An 18,834-nucleotide genomic window follows, 5' to 3' on the forward strand; every position below is an offset into this window, starting at 1 on the left:
ATATCTAGTACATTGCAAAACTTCTACGCATGCGCAATAGCGCTTCCTTACATATCGCCATGGTGGCGCCGTGATGCTATCTCCCAAGAGGTGATTTCCTGTTTTAATCTGTTTTTAATACACACACATGATACGCACAGGTGCGGACACTATCTTTAATTGGATACTTTAACTGTATTATAGGTTTTAGACATGTATACTGTTGATTATTCATCTTATTCTTACACTATATGTTTGACATTACTGTGTTATTTGGCACTATATATTTATTACTTTATTTATACTATGCTGATATATACTTTTTTTTTTTTGATTGCTATTGATTCACTGATTTAATTGTCACTATGTTATATACTTGGAATGTATCACATGTTATTTGCTTGAGAAAGGCTCTAGAGGATAGAGCTGAAACGTTGCACGCACAGGGGGCAATAAATATACCCTTTATCATATTTTCTGCGGAGTGCTGCCTCTTTTTTGGATATTATTGGAATTAGAACGTGGTCTGTTCCTGAGGAGTTGCACCCACCGTATACTGGTGCTGCTGGATATATTTGTTTAACTATATATATATATATATATATATATATATACAGTGAAGGAAATAAGTATTTGAACCCTTGCTGATTTTGTACGTTTGCCCACTGTCAAAGACATGAACAGTCTAGAATTTTTAGGCTAGGTTAATTTTACCAGTGAGAGATAGATTATATTTTAAAAAAAACTGAAAATCACATAGTCAAAATTATATATATTTATTTGCATTGTGCACAATTTAAGATGTGTGCAGCCTCCGCACCATATCAAGTCACGAAAACACCTATTAACTTGATGAAAAAATCTGAATCGTATCCACAATGGGGTATTATGAAGCAAGTATAACAATTGTGGAATCCAGATAATTTTGACAAGATTTGCACGGCCCACCATAGACAGAGACACCAGAAACGGTTCTGACCTGTTGGGAAAACTTTAAAGACTTATGCCTCTCTGTGAGAAGACAAGCTCAGTGAAGTATTGTCTGTGTCTGCAACATTTGTACCTGTAAAGGGCCAAACCCAGCGAGTGTCAGTGTTGCAGTTACATCTCCTGCTCTGAACCTTAAACAGCTATAACGTTAAAACCACTGACAGGTGAAGTGAATAACAATGATTATCTCATTACAATGGCGCCTGTCAATTGGTGGGATATATTAGGCAGCAAGTGAACAGTCAGTACTTTAAGGGTATGTTCACACGATGAGAGGCATTTACGTGTGAAAAGACAGACTGTTAACAGCTGCCTCGTTTCACACGTAAATGCTCCTCCTCGCATTTTGCGAGTCGTCTGAGACGCTCGTAAATCTTGAGCTGTGCTTCATTGAGTTCAATGAAGAACAGCTCAAATTACGTGGCAAAGAAGTGCCCTGCACTTCTTTGCAGAGGCAGTCCATTTACGCGTCGTCGTTTGACAGCTGTCAAACGACGACGCGTAAATTACAGGTCGTCTGCACAATACGTCGGCAAACCCATTCAAATGAATGGGCAGATGTTTGCCGACGTATTGTAGCCCCATTTTCAAACGTAAAACGAGGCATAATACGCCTCGTTTACGTCTGAAAATAGGTCGTGTGAACCCAGCCTAAGTTTATTCTTTGAAAGCCAGAAAAATTGGCAACTTAAAGAATCTGAGCTACGACAAGGTCCAAATTGTGATTGCTAGAGTCAGTGCATTTCCAAAACAGCAGAACTTGTGAGGTGTTCCTGATATGCAGTAGTAGTACGATTCCACAGACAAGTTAGGCTGGGTTCACACGACCATGTTACGTCCGTAGTGTACGGAACGTATTTCGGCCGGAAGACCCGGACCGAACACAGTGCAGGGAGCCGGGCTCCTAGCATCATAGTGATGTACGATGCTAGGAGTCCCTGCCTCTGCGTGGAACTACTGTCCCGTACTGTAATCATGATTACAGTATGGGACAGTTGTCCTGCAGCGAGGCAGGGACTCCTAGTATCGTACATCACTATGATTCTAGGAGCCAGGCTCCCTGCACTGTGTTCGGTCCGGGTCTTCCGGGCCGAAATACGTTCCGTACATTACGGACGTAACATGGTCATGTGAACCAGCTTTACTGTAGCAGAAATTGCTAAAAAAGTTAATTCTGGCTATAATAGAAAGGTGTCAGAACACACAGTGCATCGTACCTTGCTGCATAGCCACATAGCCGTGCTGTCCCCTGTCCACCACCTACAATGGGAAAATGAGCATCAGACATGGACCATGGAGCAATGAAATAAGGTGGCCTAGTCTGATGAATAACATGTTTTTTTTACATCATTTGGAAGGCCAGGTTCGTTGCTTACCTGGGGAAGAGATGGTACTATGGGTGCACTATGCGAAGAAGGCAAGCCAGCAGAGGCAGTTTGATACTCTAGACCAGGGGTCTCAAGCACGCGTCCTGCGGGTCGCATGCGGCCCCTGGGGCTGTCATTTGCGGCCCGCGAAACACAGAGCCGCTAGACTCTGGAATTCCCTGACATCGCTGTCCACAGATGAACAGCGATGTCTGGGGCTTCCCCAGAGCCGGAGACCCGTGCAGAGCGCTAGTATCGGCTCTGCTCCGGGACTCTGTCGAATTCCCTGACATCGGTGTCCATGTTTGGACACGCGATGTCTGGGGCTTCCCCACAGCTGGACTCCAGTGCAGAGCGCTAGTACAGGCTCTGCTCCGGGACTCTGTGGAATTCCCTGACATCGTTGTCCATATATGGACAGTGTGTCAGGGTCTTCCCCAGAGTGGAGTCCCGTGCAGAGAGATAGTAAAGGCTCTGCTAAGGGACTCTGTGGAATTCCCCAGAGCAGGAGTCCCAGTGATGTCAGGACCACAGCTGGAGTCCCAGGAAGAGCCTACTAGCGCTCTGCCCGGGACTCCAGCTCTGGGGTTGCCCCTGACATCTCTGTCCATATATGGACAGTGATGTCAGGAGCAGAGCTGGAATCCCAGGCAGAGTGCTAGAAGCGGCTCTGCTCTGGGACTCCAGCTCTGGGCAAGCCGCTGACATCACTGTGGCAGCATCTGCGGAGGGCACTGTGGCAGCATCTGCCAAGGGCACTGTGGCAGCATCTACGGAGGGCACTGCGGCAGCATCTACGGAGGGCACTGCGGCAGCATCTACGGAGGGCACTGCAGCAGCATCTACAGAGGGCACTGCGGTAGCATCTACAGAGGGCACTGCGGCAGCATCTACAGAGGGCACTGCGGCAGCATCTACAGAGGACTCTGCGGCAGCATCCACAGAGGGCACTGCGGCAGCATCCACAGAGGGTACTGCGGCAGCATCCACAGAGGGCACTGCGGCAGCATCCACAGAGGGCACTGCGGCAGCATCCACAGAGGGCACTGCGGCAGCATCCACAGAGGGCACTGCGGCAGCATCCACAGAGGGCACTGCGGCAGCATCTACAGAGGGCACAGTGCCACTATCTAAAAAGGGGCTGCCCAATCTTGACATGTGTGTCTGCCAAACGCTGCCAACTGAACAGCCGGACTGCATTTAGCGACACTGGATTGTTGCAATAAGCACGTGGAGAAATATCTCAAATTTTAAACCTAGCGGTATTATTATAGTAATGTAATATTAATTTTATAGTAATGTAGTAGTATTATTATTATTATTATTATTATTATTATTATTATTATTATAGTAATATAGTGTTATAGTAGTTCAAATAAGTAATTTATTAACAATAATTTTGTGTTGTATCAAATTTGAAAGTAATGCGGCCCGTCAACTTCCCATTTTTTCTATATGCGGCCCACTTACCCTGCCGAGTTTGAGACCCCTGCTCTAGACAATGTCCTGCTGCGAAAACCATGGGAAGTATATACCTTCATGGCACAGTATTCCCTTATGTCAGTGGCCTGTTTCAGCTGGATAATGCGCCCGGCCACACTGCAAAAATTGTTCATGAATTGTTTGAGGAACATGACAAAAATTTCAAGGTGTAAACTGGTCCTACAAATTCCCCAGATGTCAATCTGATGGAGTATCTGTGAGATGTGCTAAAAATTCAAGTCCGATTCATGGAGGCGCAATACCTACACAATATTAGGAAGGTGATTTTAATGTTATGACTGAACGGTATATGACCTGTTCGTAATGTGAAATGGCGACACTTGGGCAATGGTACTTGAAATGGTCATATTCTAACTGAATTATACAGCATTTCCAATAATAACTCTCTCAGTTCTAACTAGTTAATATCACAGGTTCCATAGCAGCGGCGTATTCTAACTCCATTAAAAACAGCATCTATACTCTGCTGATGGCACTTCTAAGGAAGCTGCCCACAATTAGACTTCTAAGGGAATCATTGATGGTACAAGTAAGGGTAGCTTTACACGCTTGTATGATGAGTACAATACAGCGATTTGAAGGGTTAATCGACTATAGATCCTGATTGTGAAACAATAGTTTGTCTTTATATGTGGCAATTATGCAATATTGCAGTGAAGTTAAAATCGTAATCACATGGCGTGAAGAAATGTCATAGTGGGAGGTTTTTTTTCTATGAAGAAACACCCTTTTTAACAGTAAAACCACAGAAAGATTACAGTTACACATTAGGGTTTGCTGGGGGCCCCATGCACATGACCGTAGTTTTCTTCCGTAATTCCGAATGAAATTGCAGACCCATTAATTTTTTTTTGCCACGGATACATTTCCGTATATTTATGGAGGTGTGCCCGTGCCGTAGAAATGATCTGCAAAATATAGAACATACAGAACTATTCTTGTCCGCAATTGCGACACAGACTCGCCCATAGAAGTCTATGAGCGCTTCCACAATTACAGACGGCTACGTATGTGTATCGGTAGCAGTCAGATCCGTGTATGCGGACAGTAAAAACCCTTACGGTCGTGTGCATGAGGCCTTACAGATTACATTTTTAGCGCTCCTGAAGATTTTATGTGTTTATGTGTGTGAAGAATGCAGTCGACAAATGTAAAGGGAAGTGTCCCCTATTTAGCACATCAAAGTATTAAGTGAAAATCAGAAGTGAGTTTATTCACCCCACAGGCAGGCAACGTTTCGATCCAGCTTACTGGGATCTTTCTCAAGCAATTACTGACACTCAAGTGTGGGTTTAAATACCCTAATCCTACAGTGCTACAATTGAATTTACATTAAATAAAAATGTATAAGCATAGTGAAAAAATGACAATTGGTGATGGGTATTAACCTCTTCCCGCTCCAGGACATACTATTAGGCGATGGGAAGTGCATCGTTCGCTCTCCATGACCTAATGGTAGGTCACGTGAGGATCGGCCATTTTGGCTGTCCTCCCGGCGCATACAGGAGCTGTGACAACTACTCTCTTGTTCAGCAGTTGCCGCAGCTCCTTCAGCGAGGACCGATCGCAGTGTCCCCTGACGATTAACCCCTTAGAAGCCGCGTTCAATAGCGATCACGGCTTCTTAGGGGTTAAACCACGATCGACCGCCCCCTACATGATAGCGGGCGGCGATGGTTGCTATGGCAACTGGAGGCCTAATAATTGCCTCCGGCTATGCCATCTAAGGAAGCCTAGTGGGTCCTGACAAAGTCAGGACCCACTACGCTTGCTGTCAGCGGGTAGCTGACAGCTCTAATACGCTGCACTACGCATGTAGCATAAAATATAAAAAAATAAAAGTTTTAAAAATAATAAAAAGTTAAAATCCCCCTTTCCCTTATCAGTCCTTTATTATTAATAAAAAGTAAATAAATAAACAAATAAACTATACATAATTGGTATCTCCACATCCGTAACGACCTGAACAACAAAAGTATTTCCTTACCTATCCTGCGCCGTGAACGTCATAAAAGAAAATAATAATAAACCATACCAGAATCACAATTTTTTGGTCACTTCACCTCGCAAAAAAATTAATAAGAAGAGATCAAAAAGTTGCATGTACCTAAATATGGTACTGATCGAAACTACAGTTCGTTATGCAAAAAAGTCCTCACACAGCTTTCTTGATGGAAAAACGCCATTAAAAAATAAACTATAATCATATGGTATCTCCGTAATCGTATTGGCCTGCAAAATAAAGTGAATATGACCATGCCTCTTAAAAATAGAATAAAAGCTGGTCAAAAAGTCGCATGCACCCAATGATATCTGCAATGAATTCCTCAAGGGTCTAGTTACATAGTCTAGTTACATAGTTAGTACGGTTGAAAAAAGACACATGTCCATCAAGTTCAACCAAGGGATGGGAAAGCGGAAGTGCCATGGGAAAGGGGAAGTAAAAAATTTCTACACATAGGAGCTAATATTTTTTTGTTCTAGGAAATTATCTAAGCCTTTTTTAAAGCCATCTACTGTCCCTGCTGTGACCAGCTCCTGCGGTAGTCTATTCCATAAATTCACCGTTCTCACAGTAAAGAAGGCTTGTCCCCTCTGCAGGTTGAACCTTTCTTTTTCCAGACGGAGTGAGTGCCCCCTTGTTTTTTGAGGGGGTTTTACATGGAACAGGATTTCACCATATTTTTTGTATGTGCCATTCATATATTTATATAAGTTAATCATGTCCCCCCTTAGGGTATGTGCACACGATGAGAGGCTTTTACGGCTGAAATGACAGACTGTTTTCAGGAGAAAACAGCTGCCTCGTTTCAGCCGTAATTCCTCCTCCTCGCATTTTGCGAGGCTTCTGTGACAGCCGTAAATTTTGAGCTGCTCTTCATTGAGTTCAATAAAGAACGGCTCAAATTACGTCTGAAAGAAGTGTCCTGCACTTCTTTTGACGAGGCTGTATTTCTACGCGTCGTCGTTTGACAGCTGTCAAACGACGACGCGTAAATGACAGGTCGTCTGCACAGTATGTCGGCAAACCCATTCAAATAAATAGGCAGATGTTTGCCGACGTATTATAGCCCTATTTTCAGACGTAAAACGAGGCATAATACGCCTCGTTTACGTCTGAAAATAGATCGTGTGAACCCAGCCTTAGTCGTCTTTTCTCAAGGCTAAATAGGTTTAGTTCTTTTAATCATTCCTCATAACTTAGATTCTCCATGCCCCTTATTAGCTTCGTTGCTCTTCTTTGTATTTTTTCCAACTCCAGGGCATCCTTTCTATGAACTGGAGCCCAGAACTGGACTGCATATTCTAGATGAGGCCTCACTAATGCTTTGTAAAGTGGTAATATTACATCCCTGTCACGCGAGTCCATGACTCTTTTGATACACGACAATATTTTGCTGGCCTTTGAAACAGCTGATTGACACTGCATGCTGTTATTTAGTTTATGATTTACAAGTACACCCAGATCCTTCTCAACAAGTGACTCCCCCAGTGTAGCTCCCCCATGGACATATGATACATGCAGGTTGTTCGTACCCAGGTGCATAACTTTACATTTATCTACATTAAACTTAATTTGCCAAGTGGACGCCCAAACACTCAGTTTGTTTAAATCCGCTTGCAATTCACAAACATCTTCCATAGTCTGAACTATATTGCATAGCTTGGTGTCATCTGCAAAAATAGAAATAGTGCTATTAATCCCATCCTCTATATCATTAATAAATAAGTTGAATAATAGTGGTCCCAGCACAGAACCCTGGGGTACACCACTTATAACCGGGGACCATTCAGAGTAGGAATCATTGACCACAACTCTCTGGATACGGTCCTTGAGCCAATTCTCAATCCAATTACAAACTATACTTTCTAAACCTATAGTCCTTAATTTACCCATTAGACGTCTATGGGGGACAGTGTCAAATGCCTTTGCAAAGTCCAAAAACACTATATCCACAGCGGCCCCTCTATCTAGGCTTCTGCTTACCGCTTCATAAAAACAAATCAGGTTGGTTTGACAGCTTCTGTCCTTTGTAAAACCGTGTTGGCTGTCACTTATAATTGTAAAGGATCTGCCAGGCACAGCTTCTGTGTCAACGCCCATAGGTAATCATTCTGCACCTGCTTCTATGTCTGTGAGACTGACTCCATCTTCCACCACTCAGGATCGCAGGCTTAGGAGTGGGAGAGCCTATCACAGCCTGGCCAGACTGAGCTAGCTCCCGCCCTCTGTCTATTTATACCTGCCTTTCCTGTTCCTCCTTGCTTGTGATTCTTCTCGTTTGGTTTCCTGGCCCTGCTGCAGCTTCTTGAACTATTTGTCCCTGCTTCATACTGACCCTGGCTTACTGACTACTCTCCTGCTCTGCGTTTGGTACCTCGTACACTCCTGGTTTGACTCGGCTTGTTCACTACTCTCCTGCTCTGCGTTTGGTACCTCGTACACTCCTGGTTTGACTCTTGTTGCTCATGGTGTTGCCGTGGGCAACTGCCCCATTTCCCTTAGCTTCTGTGTACCCTTGTCTGTTTGTCCGTCGTGCACTTATTGAGCGTAGGGACTGTCGCCCAGTTGTACCCCGTCGCCTAGGGCCGTTCGTTGCAAGTAGGCAGGGACTGAGTGGCGGGTAGATTAGGGCTCACTTGTCTGTTTCCCTACACCCATCATTACATAATCACAAGCCATATACCAAGTCTACCCTGGTCCCTGACACTACTATGGACCCCCTTGAGACCCTTGCTCAGCAAATGCAGGGTCTCTCCCTACAGGTCCAGGCCCTGGCTCAGAGGGTCAACCTCCCTGATGCTACTATGGTAGTGCCCCTCACCTCACCTCTTGAACCCCACCTCAAGTTGCCTGACCGGTTCTCAGGGGACCGGAAGACTTTTCTCTCCTTTCGGGAAAGTTGTAGGCTCTATTTTCGCTTAAAGCCCCACTCCTCAGGTTCTGAGAGCCAGCGGGTGGGTATAATTATGTCCCGGCTCCAGGACGGGCCCCAAAAATGGGCCTTCTCCTTGGCTCCTGATGCCCCTGAACTTTCCTCTGTTGATCTTTTCTTTTCTGCTCTCGGACTCATTTATGACGAGACTGACAAGACTGCCTTTGCCGAGAGTCAGCTGGTGACCTTACGTCAGGGTAAGAGACCTGTTGAGGAGTATTGTTCTGACTTTAGGAAGTGGTGCGTAGCTTCTCGGTGGAATGACCCTGCCTTAAGGTGCCAGTTTAGGTTGGGTCTGTCGAACGCCCTGAAAGACCTGCTAGTTAGCTATCCCTCTTCTGACTCCCTAAATCAGGTTATGGCTTTAGCGGTACGACTTGACCGACGTCTCAGGGAACGACAACTTGAACGTTTTTGTGTTTTCTCCTCTGACTCCCCCATGATGCCTCCCGAGATTCCGTTGCTTCGTTCTTCCACGGAAGACTCGGAGGTACCTATGCAACTCGGGGCCTCCGTGTCCCCCCAACAACGTAGAGAGTTCCGCAGGAAGAATGGTCTCTGCTTCTATTGTGGGGATGACAAGCATCAAGTGAACAACTGTCCTAGGTGTAGGAATAAGCAGCCGGAAAACTTCCGCGCCTAAGTGATCATCGGGGAGGTCACTTGGGTGCACAGGTATTTCCCGTAAATATGAAACGTAATAAAATCTTGCTTCCCTTTCAGGTCTCTTTTGGTGGTAGGTCTGCTAGCGGCAGTGCCTTCGTGGATTCAGGGTCTTCTGCTAATATCATGTCTGTGGAATTTGCTATGTCTCTAGCTATGCCTTTGATTGATTTACCTAAACCTGTCCCGGTAGTGGGTATCGAATCCACTCCTCTTGCTAATGGTTATTTTACACAGCATACCCCTGTTTTTGAACTCCTTGTTGGCTCCATGCATTTGGAGCAGTGCTCTGTACTGTTGATGCAGGGATTATCGTCCGATTTGGTTTTAGGCCTTCCCTGGTTGCAGTTGCATAATCCCACGTTTGACTGGAATACTGTGGATCTTACCAAATGGGGTAATAAATGCTTGATGTCATGTTTTTCTGTTAATTCTATTTCTCCCCCTGAGGAGGTGAACACGCTACCTGAGTTTGTTCAGGACTTCGCTGATGTTTTCTCTAAGGAGGCCTCCGAAGTGTTACCTCCTCATAGAGAATACGATTGCGCTATCGATTTGATACCAGGAGCTAAGCTCCCTAAGGGTAGGATATTTAATCTCTCTTGTCCCGCGCGTGAAGCCATGAGAGAGTATATCCGGGAATGACTGGCCAAGGGTTACATTCGCCCCTCTACTTCTCCGGTAGGTGCTGGCTTCTCCTTCGTAGGGAAGAAGGATGGTGGTCTTAGGCCATGCATTGACTACCGTAACTTGAATAAGGTCACTGTAAGGAACCAGTATCCCCTTCCTTTGATTCCTGATCTCTTTAATCAGGTTCAGGGGATCCAATGGTTCTCTAAGTTTGATCTACGGGGGGCGTATAACCTTATTCGCAACAAAGAGGGGGATGAGTGGAAGACTGCGTTTAACACGCCCGAAGGTCATTTCGAATACCTCGTCATGCCCTTTGGGTTGTGTAATGCTCCCGCGGTCTTCCAGAATTTCATAAATGAGATTTTAAGAGGGGGTATTTCTGGTAGTGTATCTTGATGACATACTTGTGTTTTCCAAGGACTGGTCCTCCCACATTGAGCACGTCAGGAAGGTGCTCCAGGTCCTTTGGGAAAACAAACTGTTTGCGAAGACCGAAAAATGTGTGTTTGGGGTGCAGGAGATACCATTTTTGGGTCAAATCCTCACTCCTCATGAATTCCGCATGGACCCCGCCAAGGTCCAGGCTGTGGCGGAATGGGTCCAACCTGCCTCCCTGAAGGCGTTACAGTGCTTCCTGGGGTTCGCTAATTATTACAGGAGATTTATCGCTAACTTCTCGGTCATCGCTAAGCCTCTTACGGATCTCACTCGCAAAGGTGCTGATCTCCTCCACTGGCCTCCTGAAGCTGTCCAGGCTTTTGAGATCCTTAAAAAGTGCTTTATCTCGGCCCCGGTGCTGGTTCAGCCCAACCAAATGGAGCCATTTATCGTGGAGGTTGACGCGTCCGAGGTGGGAGTGGGGGCTGTCTTGTCCCAGGGTACCAGGTCCCTCACCCATCTCCGTCCCTGTGCCTACTTCTCCAGGAAGTTTTCGCCCACTGAGAGTAACTATGATATTGGCAACCGCAAACTCTTAGCCATTAAATGGGCATTTGAAGAGTGGCGCCACTTCCTGGAGGGGGCTAGGCACCAGGTAACGGTCCTTACCGACCACAAGAATCTGGTTTTCCTAGAATCTGCCCGGAGGCTAAACCCGAGACAAGCTCGATGGGCATTATTTTTTACCAGATTCAACTTTTTGGTTACCTATAGGGCTGGGTCTAAAAATATTAAGGCTGGTGCACTGTCGCGTAGCTTCATGGCCAGCCCTCCTTCGGAGGAAGATCCTGCTTGTATTTTGCCTCCAGGTATAATCATTTCCTCTATTGATTCTGATTTAGTCTCCGAAATTGCGGCTGATCAAGGTTCAGCTCCCAGGAACCTTCCTGAGAACAAGCTGTTTGTTCCCCTGCAATTCCGGCTAAGGGTACTTAGGGAAAATCATGACTCCGCACTATCTGGTCATCCAGGCATCCTGGATACCAAGCACCTCATTGCCAGAAACTATTAGTGGCCTGGGTTGCCTAAAGACGTTAAGGCCTACGTCGCCGCTTGTGAAGTTTGTGCTAGGTCCAAAACTCCCAGGTCCCGAACAGCGGGCTTACTACGTTCTTTGCCCATTCCCCAGAGACCTTGGACCCATATCTCCATGGATTTTATCACCGATTTGCCTCCATCTCAAGGCAAGTCGGTGGTGTGGGTTGTAGTAGACCGCTTCAGTAAGATGTGCCACTTTGTGCCCCTCAAGAAACTACCCAATGCTAAGACGTTAGCTACCTTGTTTGTCAAACACATCCTGCGTTTCCATGGGGTCCCTGTCAATATTGTTTCTGACAGAGGGGTACAATTTGTTTCATTGTTTTGGAGAGCCTTCTGTAAAAAGTTGGAGATTGATCTGTCCTTCTCCTCTGCCTTCCATCCTGAAACTAATGGCCAAACCGAGAGGACTAATCAGTCTCTAGAACAATATTTAAGGTGTTTTATCTCTGACTGTCAATATGATTGGGTCTCATTCATTCCCCTCGCCGAATTTTCCCTTAATAACCGGGTCAGTAACTCGTCAGGGGTCTCCCCTTTTTTCTGTAATTTTGGGTTTAATCCACGGTTCTCCTCCGTTTCACCTGGTAGTTCCAACAATCCCGAGGTAGAGGTCGTTCATCGGGAACTGTGCACAGTCTGGGCCCAGGTTCAGAAGAACCTAGAGGCGTCCCAGAGCATACAAAAAACTCAGGCCGATAGAAGACGTTCTGCTAACCCCTTGTTTATGGTCGGGGATCTGGTGTGGCTATCGTCTAAGAACTTGCGCCTTAAAGTCCCGTCCAAGAAGTTTGCTCCCCGGTTTATAGGGCCGTACAAGGTCATTGAAGTCCTAAACCCTGTCTCCTTCCGACTGGAGTTGCCCCCATCTGTTCGAGTACACGACGTGTTTCATGCCTCCCTCCTTAAACGCTGCTCTCCATCCTTGGCTCCCTCGAGGAAACCTCCTGTCCCCGTTCTCACCCCTGAGGGGGTAGAATTCGAGGTGGCCAAGATTGTGGACAGCAAGATGGTCCAAGGCTCCCTCCAGTACCTGGTCCATTGGAGAGGATACGGGCCTGAGGAGAGGACTTGGGTACCCGCCCGGGATGTTCACGCTGGGGTATTGGTCAGGAGGTTCCACCTTCGTTTCCCCAATAAACCAGGTCCACCTAGAAAGGGTCCGGTGGCCCCTCATAAAAGGGGGGGTACTGTAAAGGATCTGCCAGGCACAGCTTCTGTGTCAACGCCCATAGGTAATCATTCTGCACCTGCTTCTATGTCTCTGAGACTGACTCCATCTTCCACCACTCAGGATCGCAGGCTTAGGAGTGGGAGAGCCTATCACAGCCTGGCCAGACTGAGCTAGCTCCCGCCCTCTGTCTATTTATACCTGCCTTTCCTGTTCCTCCTTGCTTGTGATTCTTCTCGTTTGGTTTCCTGGCCCTGCTGCAGCTTCTTGAACTATTTGTCCCTGCTTCATACTGACCCTGGCTTACTGACTACTCTCCTGCTCTGCGTTTGGTACCTCGTACACTCCTGGTTTGACTCGGCTTGTTCACTACTCTCCTGCTCTGCGTTTGGTACCTCGTACACTCCTGGTTTGACTCGGCTCGTTCTCCACTCTTGTTGCTCACGGTGTTGCCGTGGGCAACTGCCCCTTTTCCCTTAGCTTCTGTGTACCCTTGTCTGTTTGTCCGTCGTGCACTTATTGAGCGTAGGGACTGTCGCCCAGTTGTACCCCGTCGCCTAGGGCCATTCGTTGCAAGTAGGCAGGGACTGAGTGGCGGGTAGATTAGGGCTCACTTGTCTGTTTCCCTACCCCCATCATTACAATAATGCTATTTATTGTCACATAATTCTGTATATAGTCCCTCAATAGTTACCAATACTATTAAGGGGTTTCCCCTGTACTGGTACCTCAGAAGCTCTGCAAATGCGACATGGCGCCCAGAAACCAATCCAGCAAAATCTACATGCCAAATAGTGCTCCTGACAAAATTAAAAATTTGTACCTTTTATCGGAAAAATTAGATTTTCAATTGCACAACCTAATTCCACAAAATGCAGCAAAAAACCTGTGGGATCTAAATGCCCACTATACCCCTCGATAAGTTCCTTGAGGGGTGTAGTTTTCCAAATAGGGTCACTTTTGGGGGTTTCCACTGTTTTGGCACCACAAGACCTCTTCAAACCGGACATGGTGCGTAATAAAAATGAGGCCTCAAAATCTGCTAGGTGCTTCTTTGCTTCGGAGGCCTGTGCTTCATTCCATTACCACACTAGGGCCACATGTTGGATATTTCTCAAAACTGAAGAATCTGGGCAATAAGTATTGAGTTGCGTTTCTCTGGTAAAACCTTCTGTTTTACAGGACAAAATGGAATAAAAAGGATTTTCTGACAAAAAAATTAAATTATAAAATTTCACCTCTACATTGCTTTAAATTCCTGTGAAACACCTAAAGAGTTAATAAACTTTCTATATGCTTTTTTGAATACTTAGAGGGGTCTAGTTTCTAAAATAGGGTGTTTTATGGGGGTTTCTAATATATAGGCCCCTCAAAGCCACTTCACATCTGAACTGGTACCTAAAAAAAAGAGGCTTTTGAAATTGTATTCAAAATATCAGAAATTGCTTCTTATGTTCTAAGCCTTGTAACGTCCTAGGAAAAAAAAAAGAATGTTCAAAAAATGATGCCAACATATAGTAGACATATGGGAAATGTGAACTAGTAGCTTTTTTGGGTGATTAATCATTTTAGCTAGACTAAATAAAAGTTATATTTTCGTTTATTTCCACACATTTATTTGATAGCTGGGAAAGCTGGATATTTTGTGTGCTCCGGCAAAATTGTCCTTTTTTGAATATCTATTGCCCGCCAGCTATCAGGGTCATAGGGGGCTACAAGGGGCTGTGGGCAGTGTGGCACTACCTACCAGGGGTCTGTGTGGCACTACCAACCAGGGTGGTGTGGGCTTTGTGGCAATAGCAACGAGGGGGCTGTGGGCTGTGTGGCACTACCAACCAGGGGGCTGTGGGATGTGTGGCACTACCAACCAGGGGGCTGTGTGGCACTCCCTACCAGGGGCTGTGGTCTGTGCGGCACTCCCTACCAGGTGGCTGTGCGACACTCCCTACCAGGGGGCTGTGCGGCACTCCCTACCAGGGGGTTGTGTGGCACTCCCTACAGGGGGCTGTGTGGCGCACTCTACAGGGGGCTGTGTGGCGCTCTTTACAGGGGGCTGTGTGGCGCTATCTACAAGGGGGCTGTGTGGCGCTACCTACAAGGGAGTTGTCTGGCGCTACCTACAAGGGGGCTGTCTGGCGTTACCTACAAAGGGGCTGTGTGGCGCTACCTACAAGGGGGTTGTCTGGCGCTACCTACAAGGGGGCTCTCTGGCGCTACCTACAGGGGGGCTGTGTGGTGCTACCTACAAAGGGGCTGTGTGGCACTACCCACAGGGGGCTGTGTGGCGCTACCTCCAAGGGGCTGTGTAGCGCTACCTACAGGGGGAATCTGTGAGTGGTGGGCTGATGATCATTTTACTGTGAGTGGGGGGTTGATGGTCATTTTACTGTGAGTGGGGGGCTGATCGTCTTCAAGTGGTTTCCGTCTCTGACCTCCAATTGAAATTAACAGAAGGCAGAAAATACCTGTGGCGCCCGTTTGGAGCTTTTTTTCCTGCATCTTTTGCATTCGCTTCAACGGCTTAAGAAAAAACACCAAAAAAAGGTCATACAACGCTGTCACTTCCTGAAGGAATTTTGAGGCAGATTTTTTTTGCCTTACAAAAAACGTGTGTGAACATACCCTACGAGTGTAGTGCTTGTTCTTAGCCGTTTTCTGTCTTTCTCGAAACAAATTTGGTAGGGGTGCCCTGAGGAAATTAGATTTTTCCAGTGCTGCCTCCAGTCCGAAAAGGTTGGGAAACTCTGTACCAGGCTACAGGATCCCGTCATGGAGCAGCTCAGTTCGTCATGGGAAATAGGTGAGTACAATTTTTGTTTTTGTTTGGGAGCACTCTCTACAAGGGGGAGGTGGGAGACTGTATGGCATTGTCTACAAGGGGGGGTGGGGGGCTGTATGGCACGATCTACAAAAAGGAGGTGGGGGATTATGGCACTGTCTACAGGGAGGCTATATGGCAAAATCTACAGGGGCACTATACTGTGTGGGGGCCACTAAGCGGACATTATACTGTGTAGGGGTACTGCAGGTGGCATAATACTGTGGGCACAATTAGAGGACAAAATACTGTGTCCTTGAAGGGGTTGTAATATATTATTAAATATTATTATTATACTGTATGGGGGCACTAAAGGGGCATTATAATTTTTTTATGGGGCATTTTTTTTTTAATGATGGGGTGGGGCGCCGAAAGATCATTTCGCACAGGGCGCCATCTATACTAGGGCCGGCCCTGGTGACAACAGAAGTACTGGCTTACAGTAGTTTTATTAAAACTTTTTTTTTTAGAATGTCATAGAATTCCTTAGCATTGAAAAATAGTTCCAGGGAAAAATGTATCCTATCTAAAGTAACAAAGCCTACTTGTTTTATGGGTGTTGTTCCTTTTTAAAAAAAAAAAAAAAGCTATACTTTAGTTACAGGAATTTATTGTAGTTCTATATGCACATTTTTTCCTTGCAATGACATCAGAAATGCAGGATATCCTTGTTGTTTCCTTATTCAGTACCTGCTTACAAGATAATTTTACTGTACAAACACATATGTTCATTCAAAAAAAAAAAAAAACACGAAAATGCCTAACTCAAAGCACAGATCCATTTAATTTTTTTATTTTCAAAGATGTCAGGTATGAGAAAACATTTTACTTCCTTTTTATTATATGTGCAGTTAGATGTATAGGACCACGCTCTCACAGAGGGATTTTGTGACAGTACTTTACAGCAGCAGACAAATTTGGAATGAAAGAATTATTTTCTGACAAAACAGATATGACATCACAAGCTGGTATGGGAAAAGAAACTAAGAAAGAAGAAGACAAACTGGATCCCACAACCTGGATACAATCCAACTCTCGATTACTACATAGACTGTTTCAGAAAAAACTTTAAATCTGAGATCTTGGACCAACAGCACAAGGTAACACACAATCTCAGCATGGAGGAAAGGAACGCCACAAAATCACTAAAATCCAACAAAGACATAATCATTAAAACCAGCTGATAAAGGAGGCGCTATAGTAAATCTGAATACATCTGACTACATCCAGGAGGCACATAGACAACTCTCAGACAAAAAATACCACACCCTGCTTAAAGAAGACTCCCACCAAACTATACACAGAGGAACTTGTCCATATAATCAATAGTTCCAACGCTGTGTCAGCCAGTGTACTGGACATTATACCGGACAATCCCAGAATAGGTAAATTTTTCATGTTACCCAAAATACATAAAGAAGGAAATCCAGGGAAACCAATCATTTCAGGTGTTGGGACTTTAACTAAGAATATTTCTGGCTGGGTGGAAAATCTTCTAAAGCCCTTGGTGAGGTGTACACCCAGTTATGTCCAGGACACCACAGACGTCCTTTGCAAACTCTCAGCCCTTGGTCCACTACCAGAGAGAAGAATATTGGCAACTATGGATGTGGAGTCTCTGTATTCTAACATCCCCCATGAGGATGGCAAAGCCGCATGCCAACACTTTCTTCAAAAGAACAATCTAGAGACAGAGCCAGCCCTGCCACTCATCAGGTTCGTACTTCATCACAATTATTTTTCATTTGACAATGGTATATATCTGCAGTGTATGGGAAGCGCTATGGGTAGCAAAATGTCACCACAATATGCTAACCTGTTCATGGCCAAACTAGAGGAGGAGTTTTTATTTACCTGTGCAACAAAACCTCTAGCATATTTCAGGTATATTGATGACCTGCTGATAATCTGGACAGGCTCTGAACATGAACTACTGCATATCTGGGATGGAACAGCTTTCATCCGAGACACATAAAGAAATCCATCATCTACAGTCAGGCACTGCGGTACATACGGATCTGTTCACAGTCAAGACAGAAACCAACACCTGCTATCAGAGGAAAACTTATAACAGCGATACCATCCAAGGATTATAGATGATCAGATCTACAGAGCAACAAAAATTCTAAAGACCAATACTCTGGAGTACAAAAAGAAGGAAGACAACAGCAGGGTACCCCTAGTGGTCCTATACAACCCCCAAATGAACGTCTTGAGGAAAATTGCTGCTGATCTCCAACCTATATTTAACAAAGACAATAAACTGAAGGAAATATTCCCGGATTTACCTCTCCTTGCATACAAATAGCCACCAAACCTAAGGAATCTCCTGGTCAGAAGTCCCTCTCATCGCCACCAGGGACTGACACTTATCCTTGCAATAGTAGAAAATGCAAGACCTGTACCAACATCTTGTCATCAAACACCATCCACATACCAAACACGCAGCAGGACTATAAAATCACTGGCACGTTCTCCTGTACATCCTCCAATGTAGTGTACATGATCCTGTGTACAAGGTGCATAGATAAAGGAATCTACATTGGAGAAATACAAAAACTACAAACCAGGATGAATCTTCACAAACATACAATAAAAAAGCAGCTGGATACACCCGTGGGAAAACACTTCAATGGACCTTATCACAGTTTGGCAGATTTAAAGGTCCTAATACTGAAGGGTCATTTAAAAACAACAGAGAAAGAAAAATTTGGGAATTCAAGCTGATGATAAAATTCCAGTCATTGACACAAGGCCTCAATCTAACACCTGGATTTATGAGCCACTACATGGACACATGTCACATCCTCCATCAGTCTGACTCCAGATCCCTTAACTCCTAAGTCATCACCCCTATAACCTCAGTTTTATTGCCCTGGCTTATCTTAATGATGTATCACCTCATGTACTAATTGTCTGTGTGTAACATCTTAAATGTTGCGCTTTTTTCTAAGTCAATCATTTGTAAACTTGCCTGAAGAAGGAGCCTGTGTGCTCTGAAAGCTTGCATTTATAATTTTTATGGTTAGTCAATAAAGGTATTATACCTACTATACTTTTGTCTTTTTGGACACAAAAGTATTTAACATTGCAGAATGTTAGTATTCAATAAATTCCCATTCACACAGTGGGGCACATTTATAAAAATCGTCACAGACATGTTTTTAGTGTAGATTTTGGGATGACACTATTTTATGTGTTTTACTTTTGCCAAACAGTTTTCATTTTTAGGATTTGGTTTAATTTGCCAAATTTGCACCAAATTTATTAGGTATTCCTGTTCAAAAAAATGTGGGG

This window comes from Rhinoderma darwinii, chromosome 5 (assembly GCF_050947455.1).
Source record: "Rhinoderma darwinii isolate aRhiDar2 chromosome 5, aRhiDar2.hap1, whole genome shotgun sequence".
NCBI lineage: Eukaryota > Metazoa > Chordata > Amphibia > Anura > Rhinodermatidae > Rhinoderma > Rhinoderma darwinii.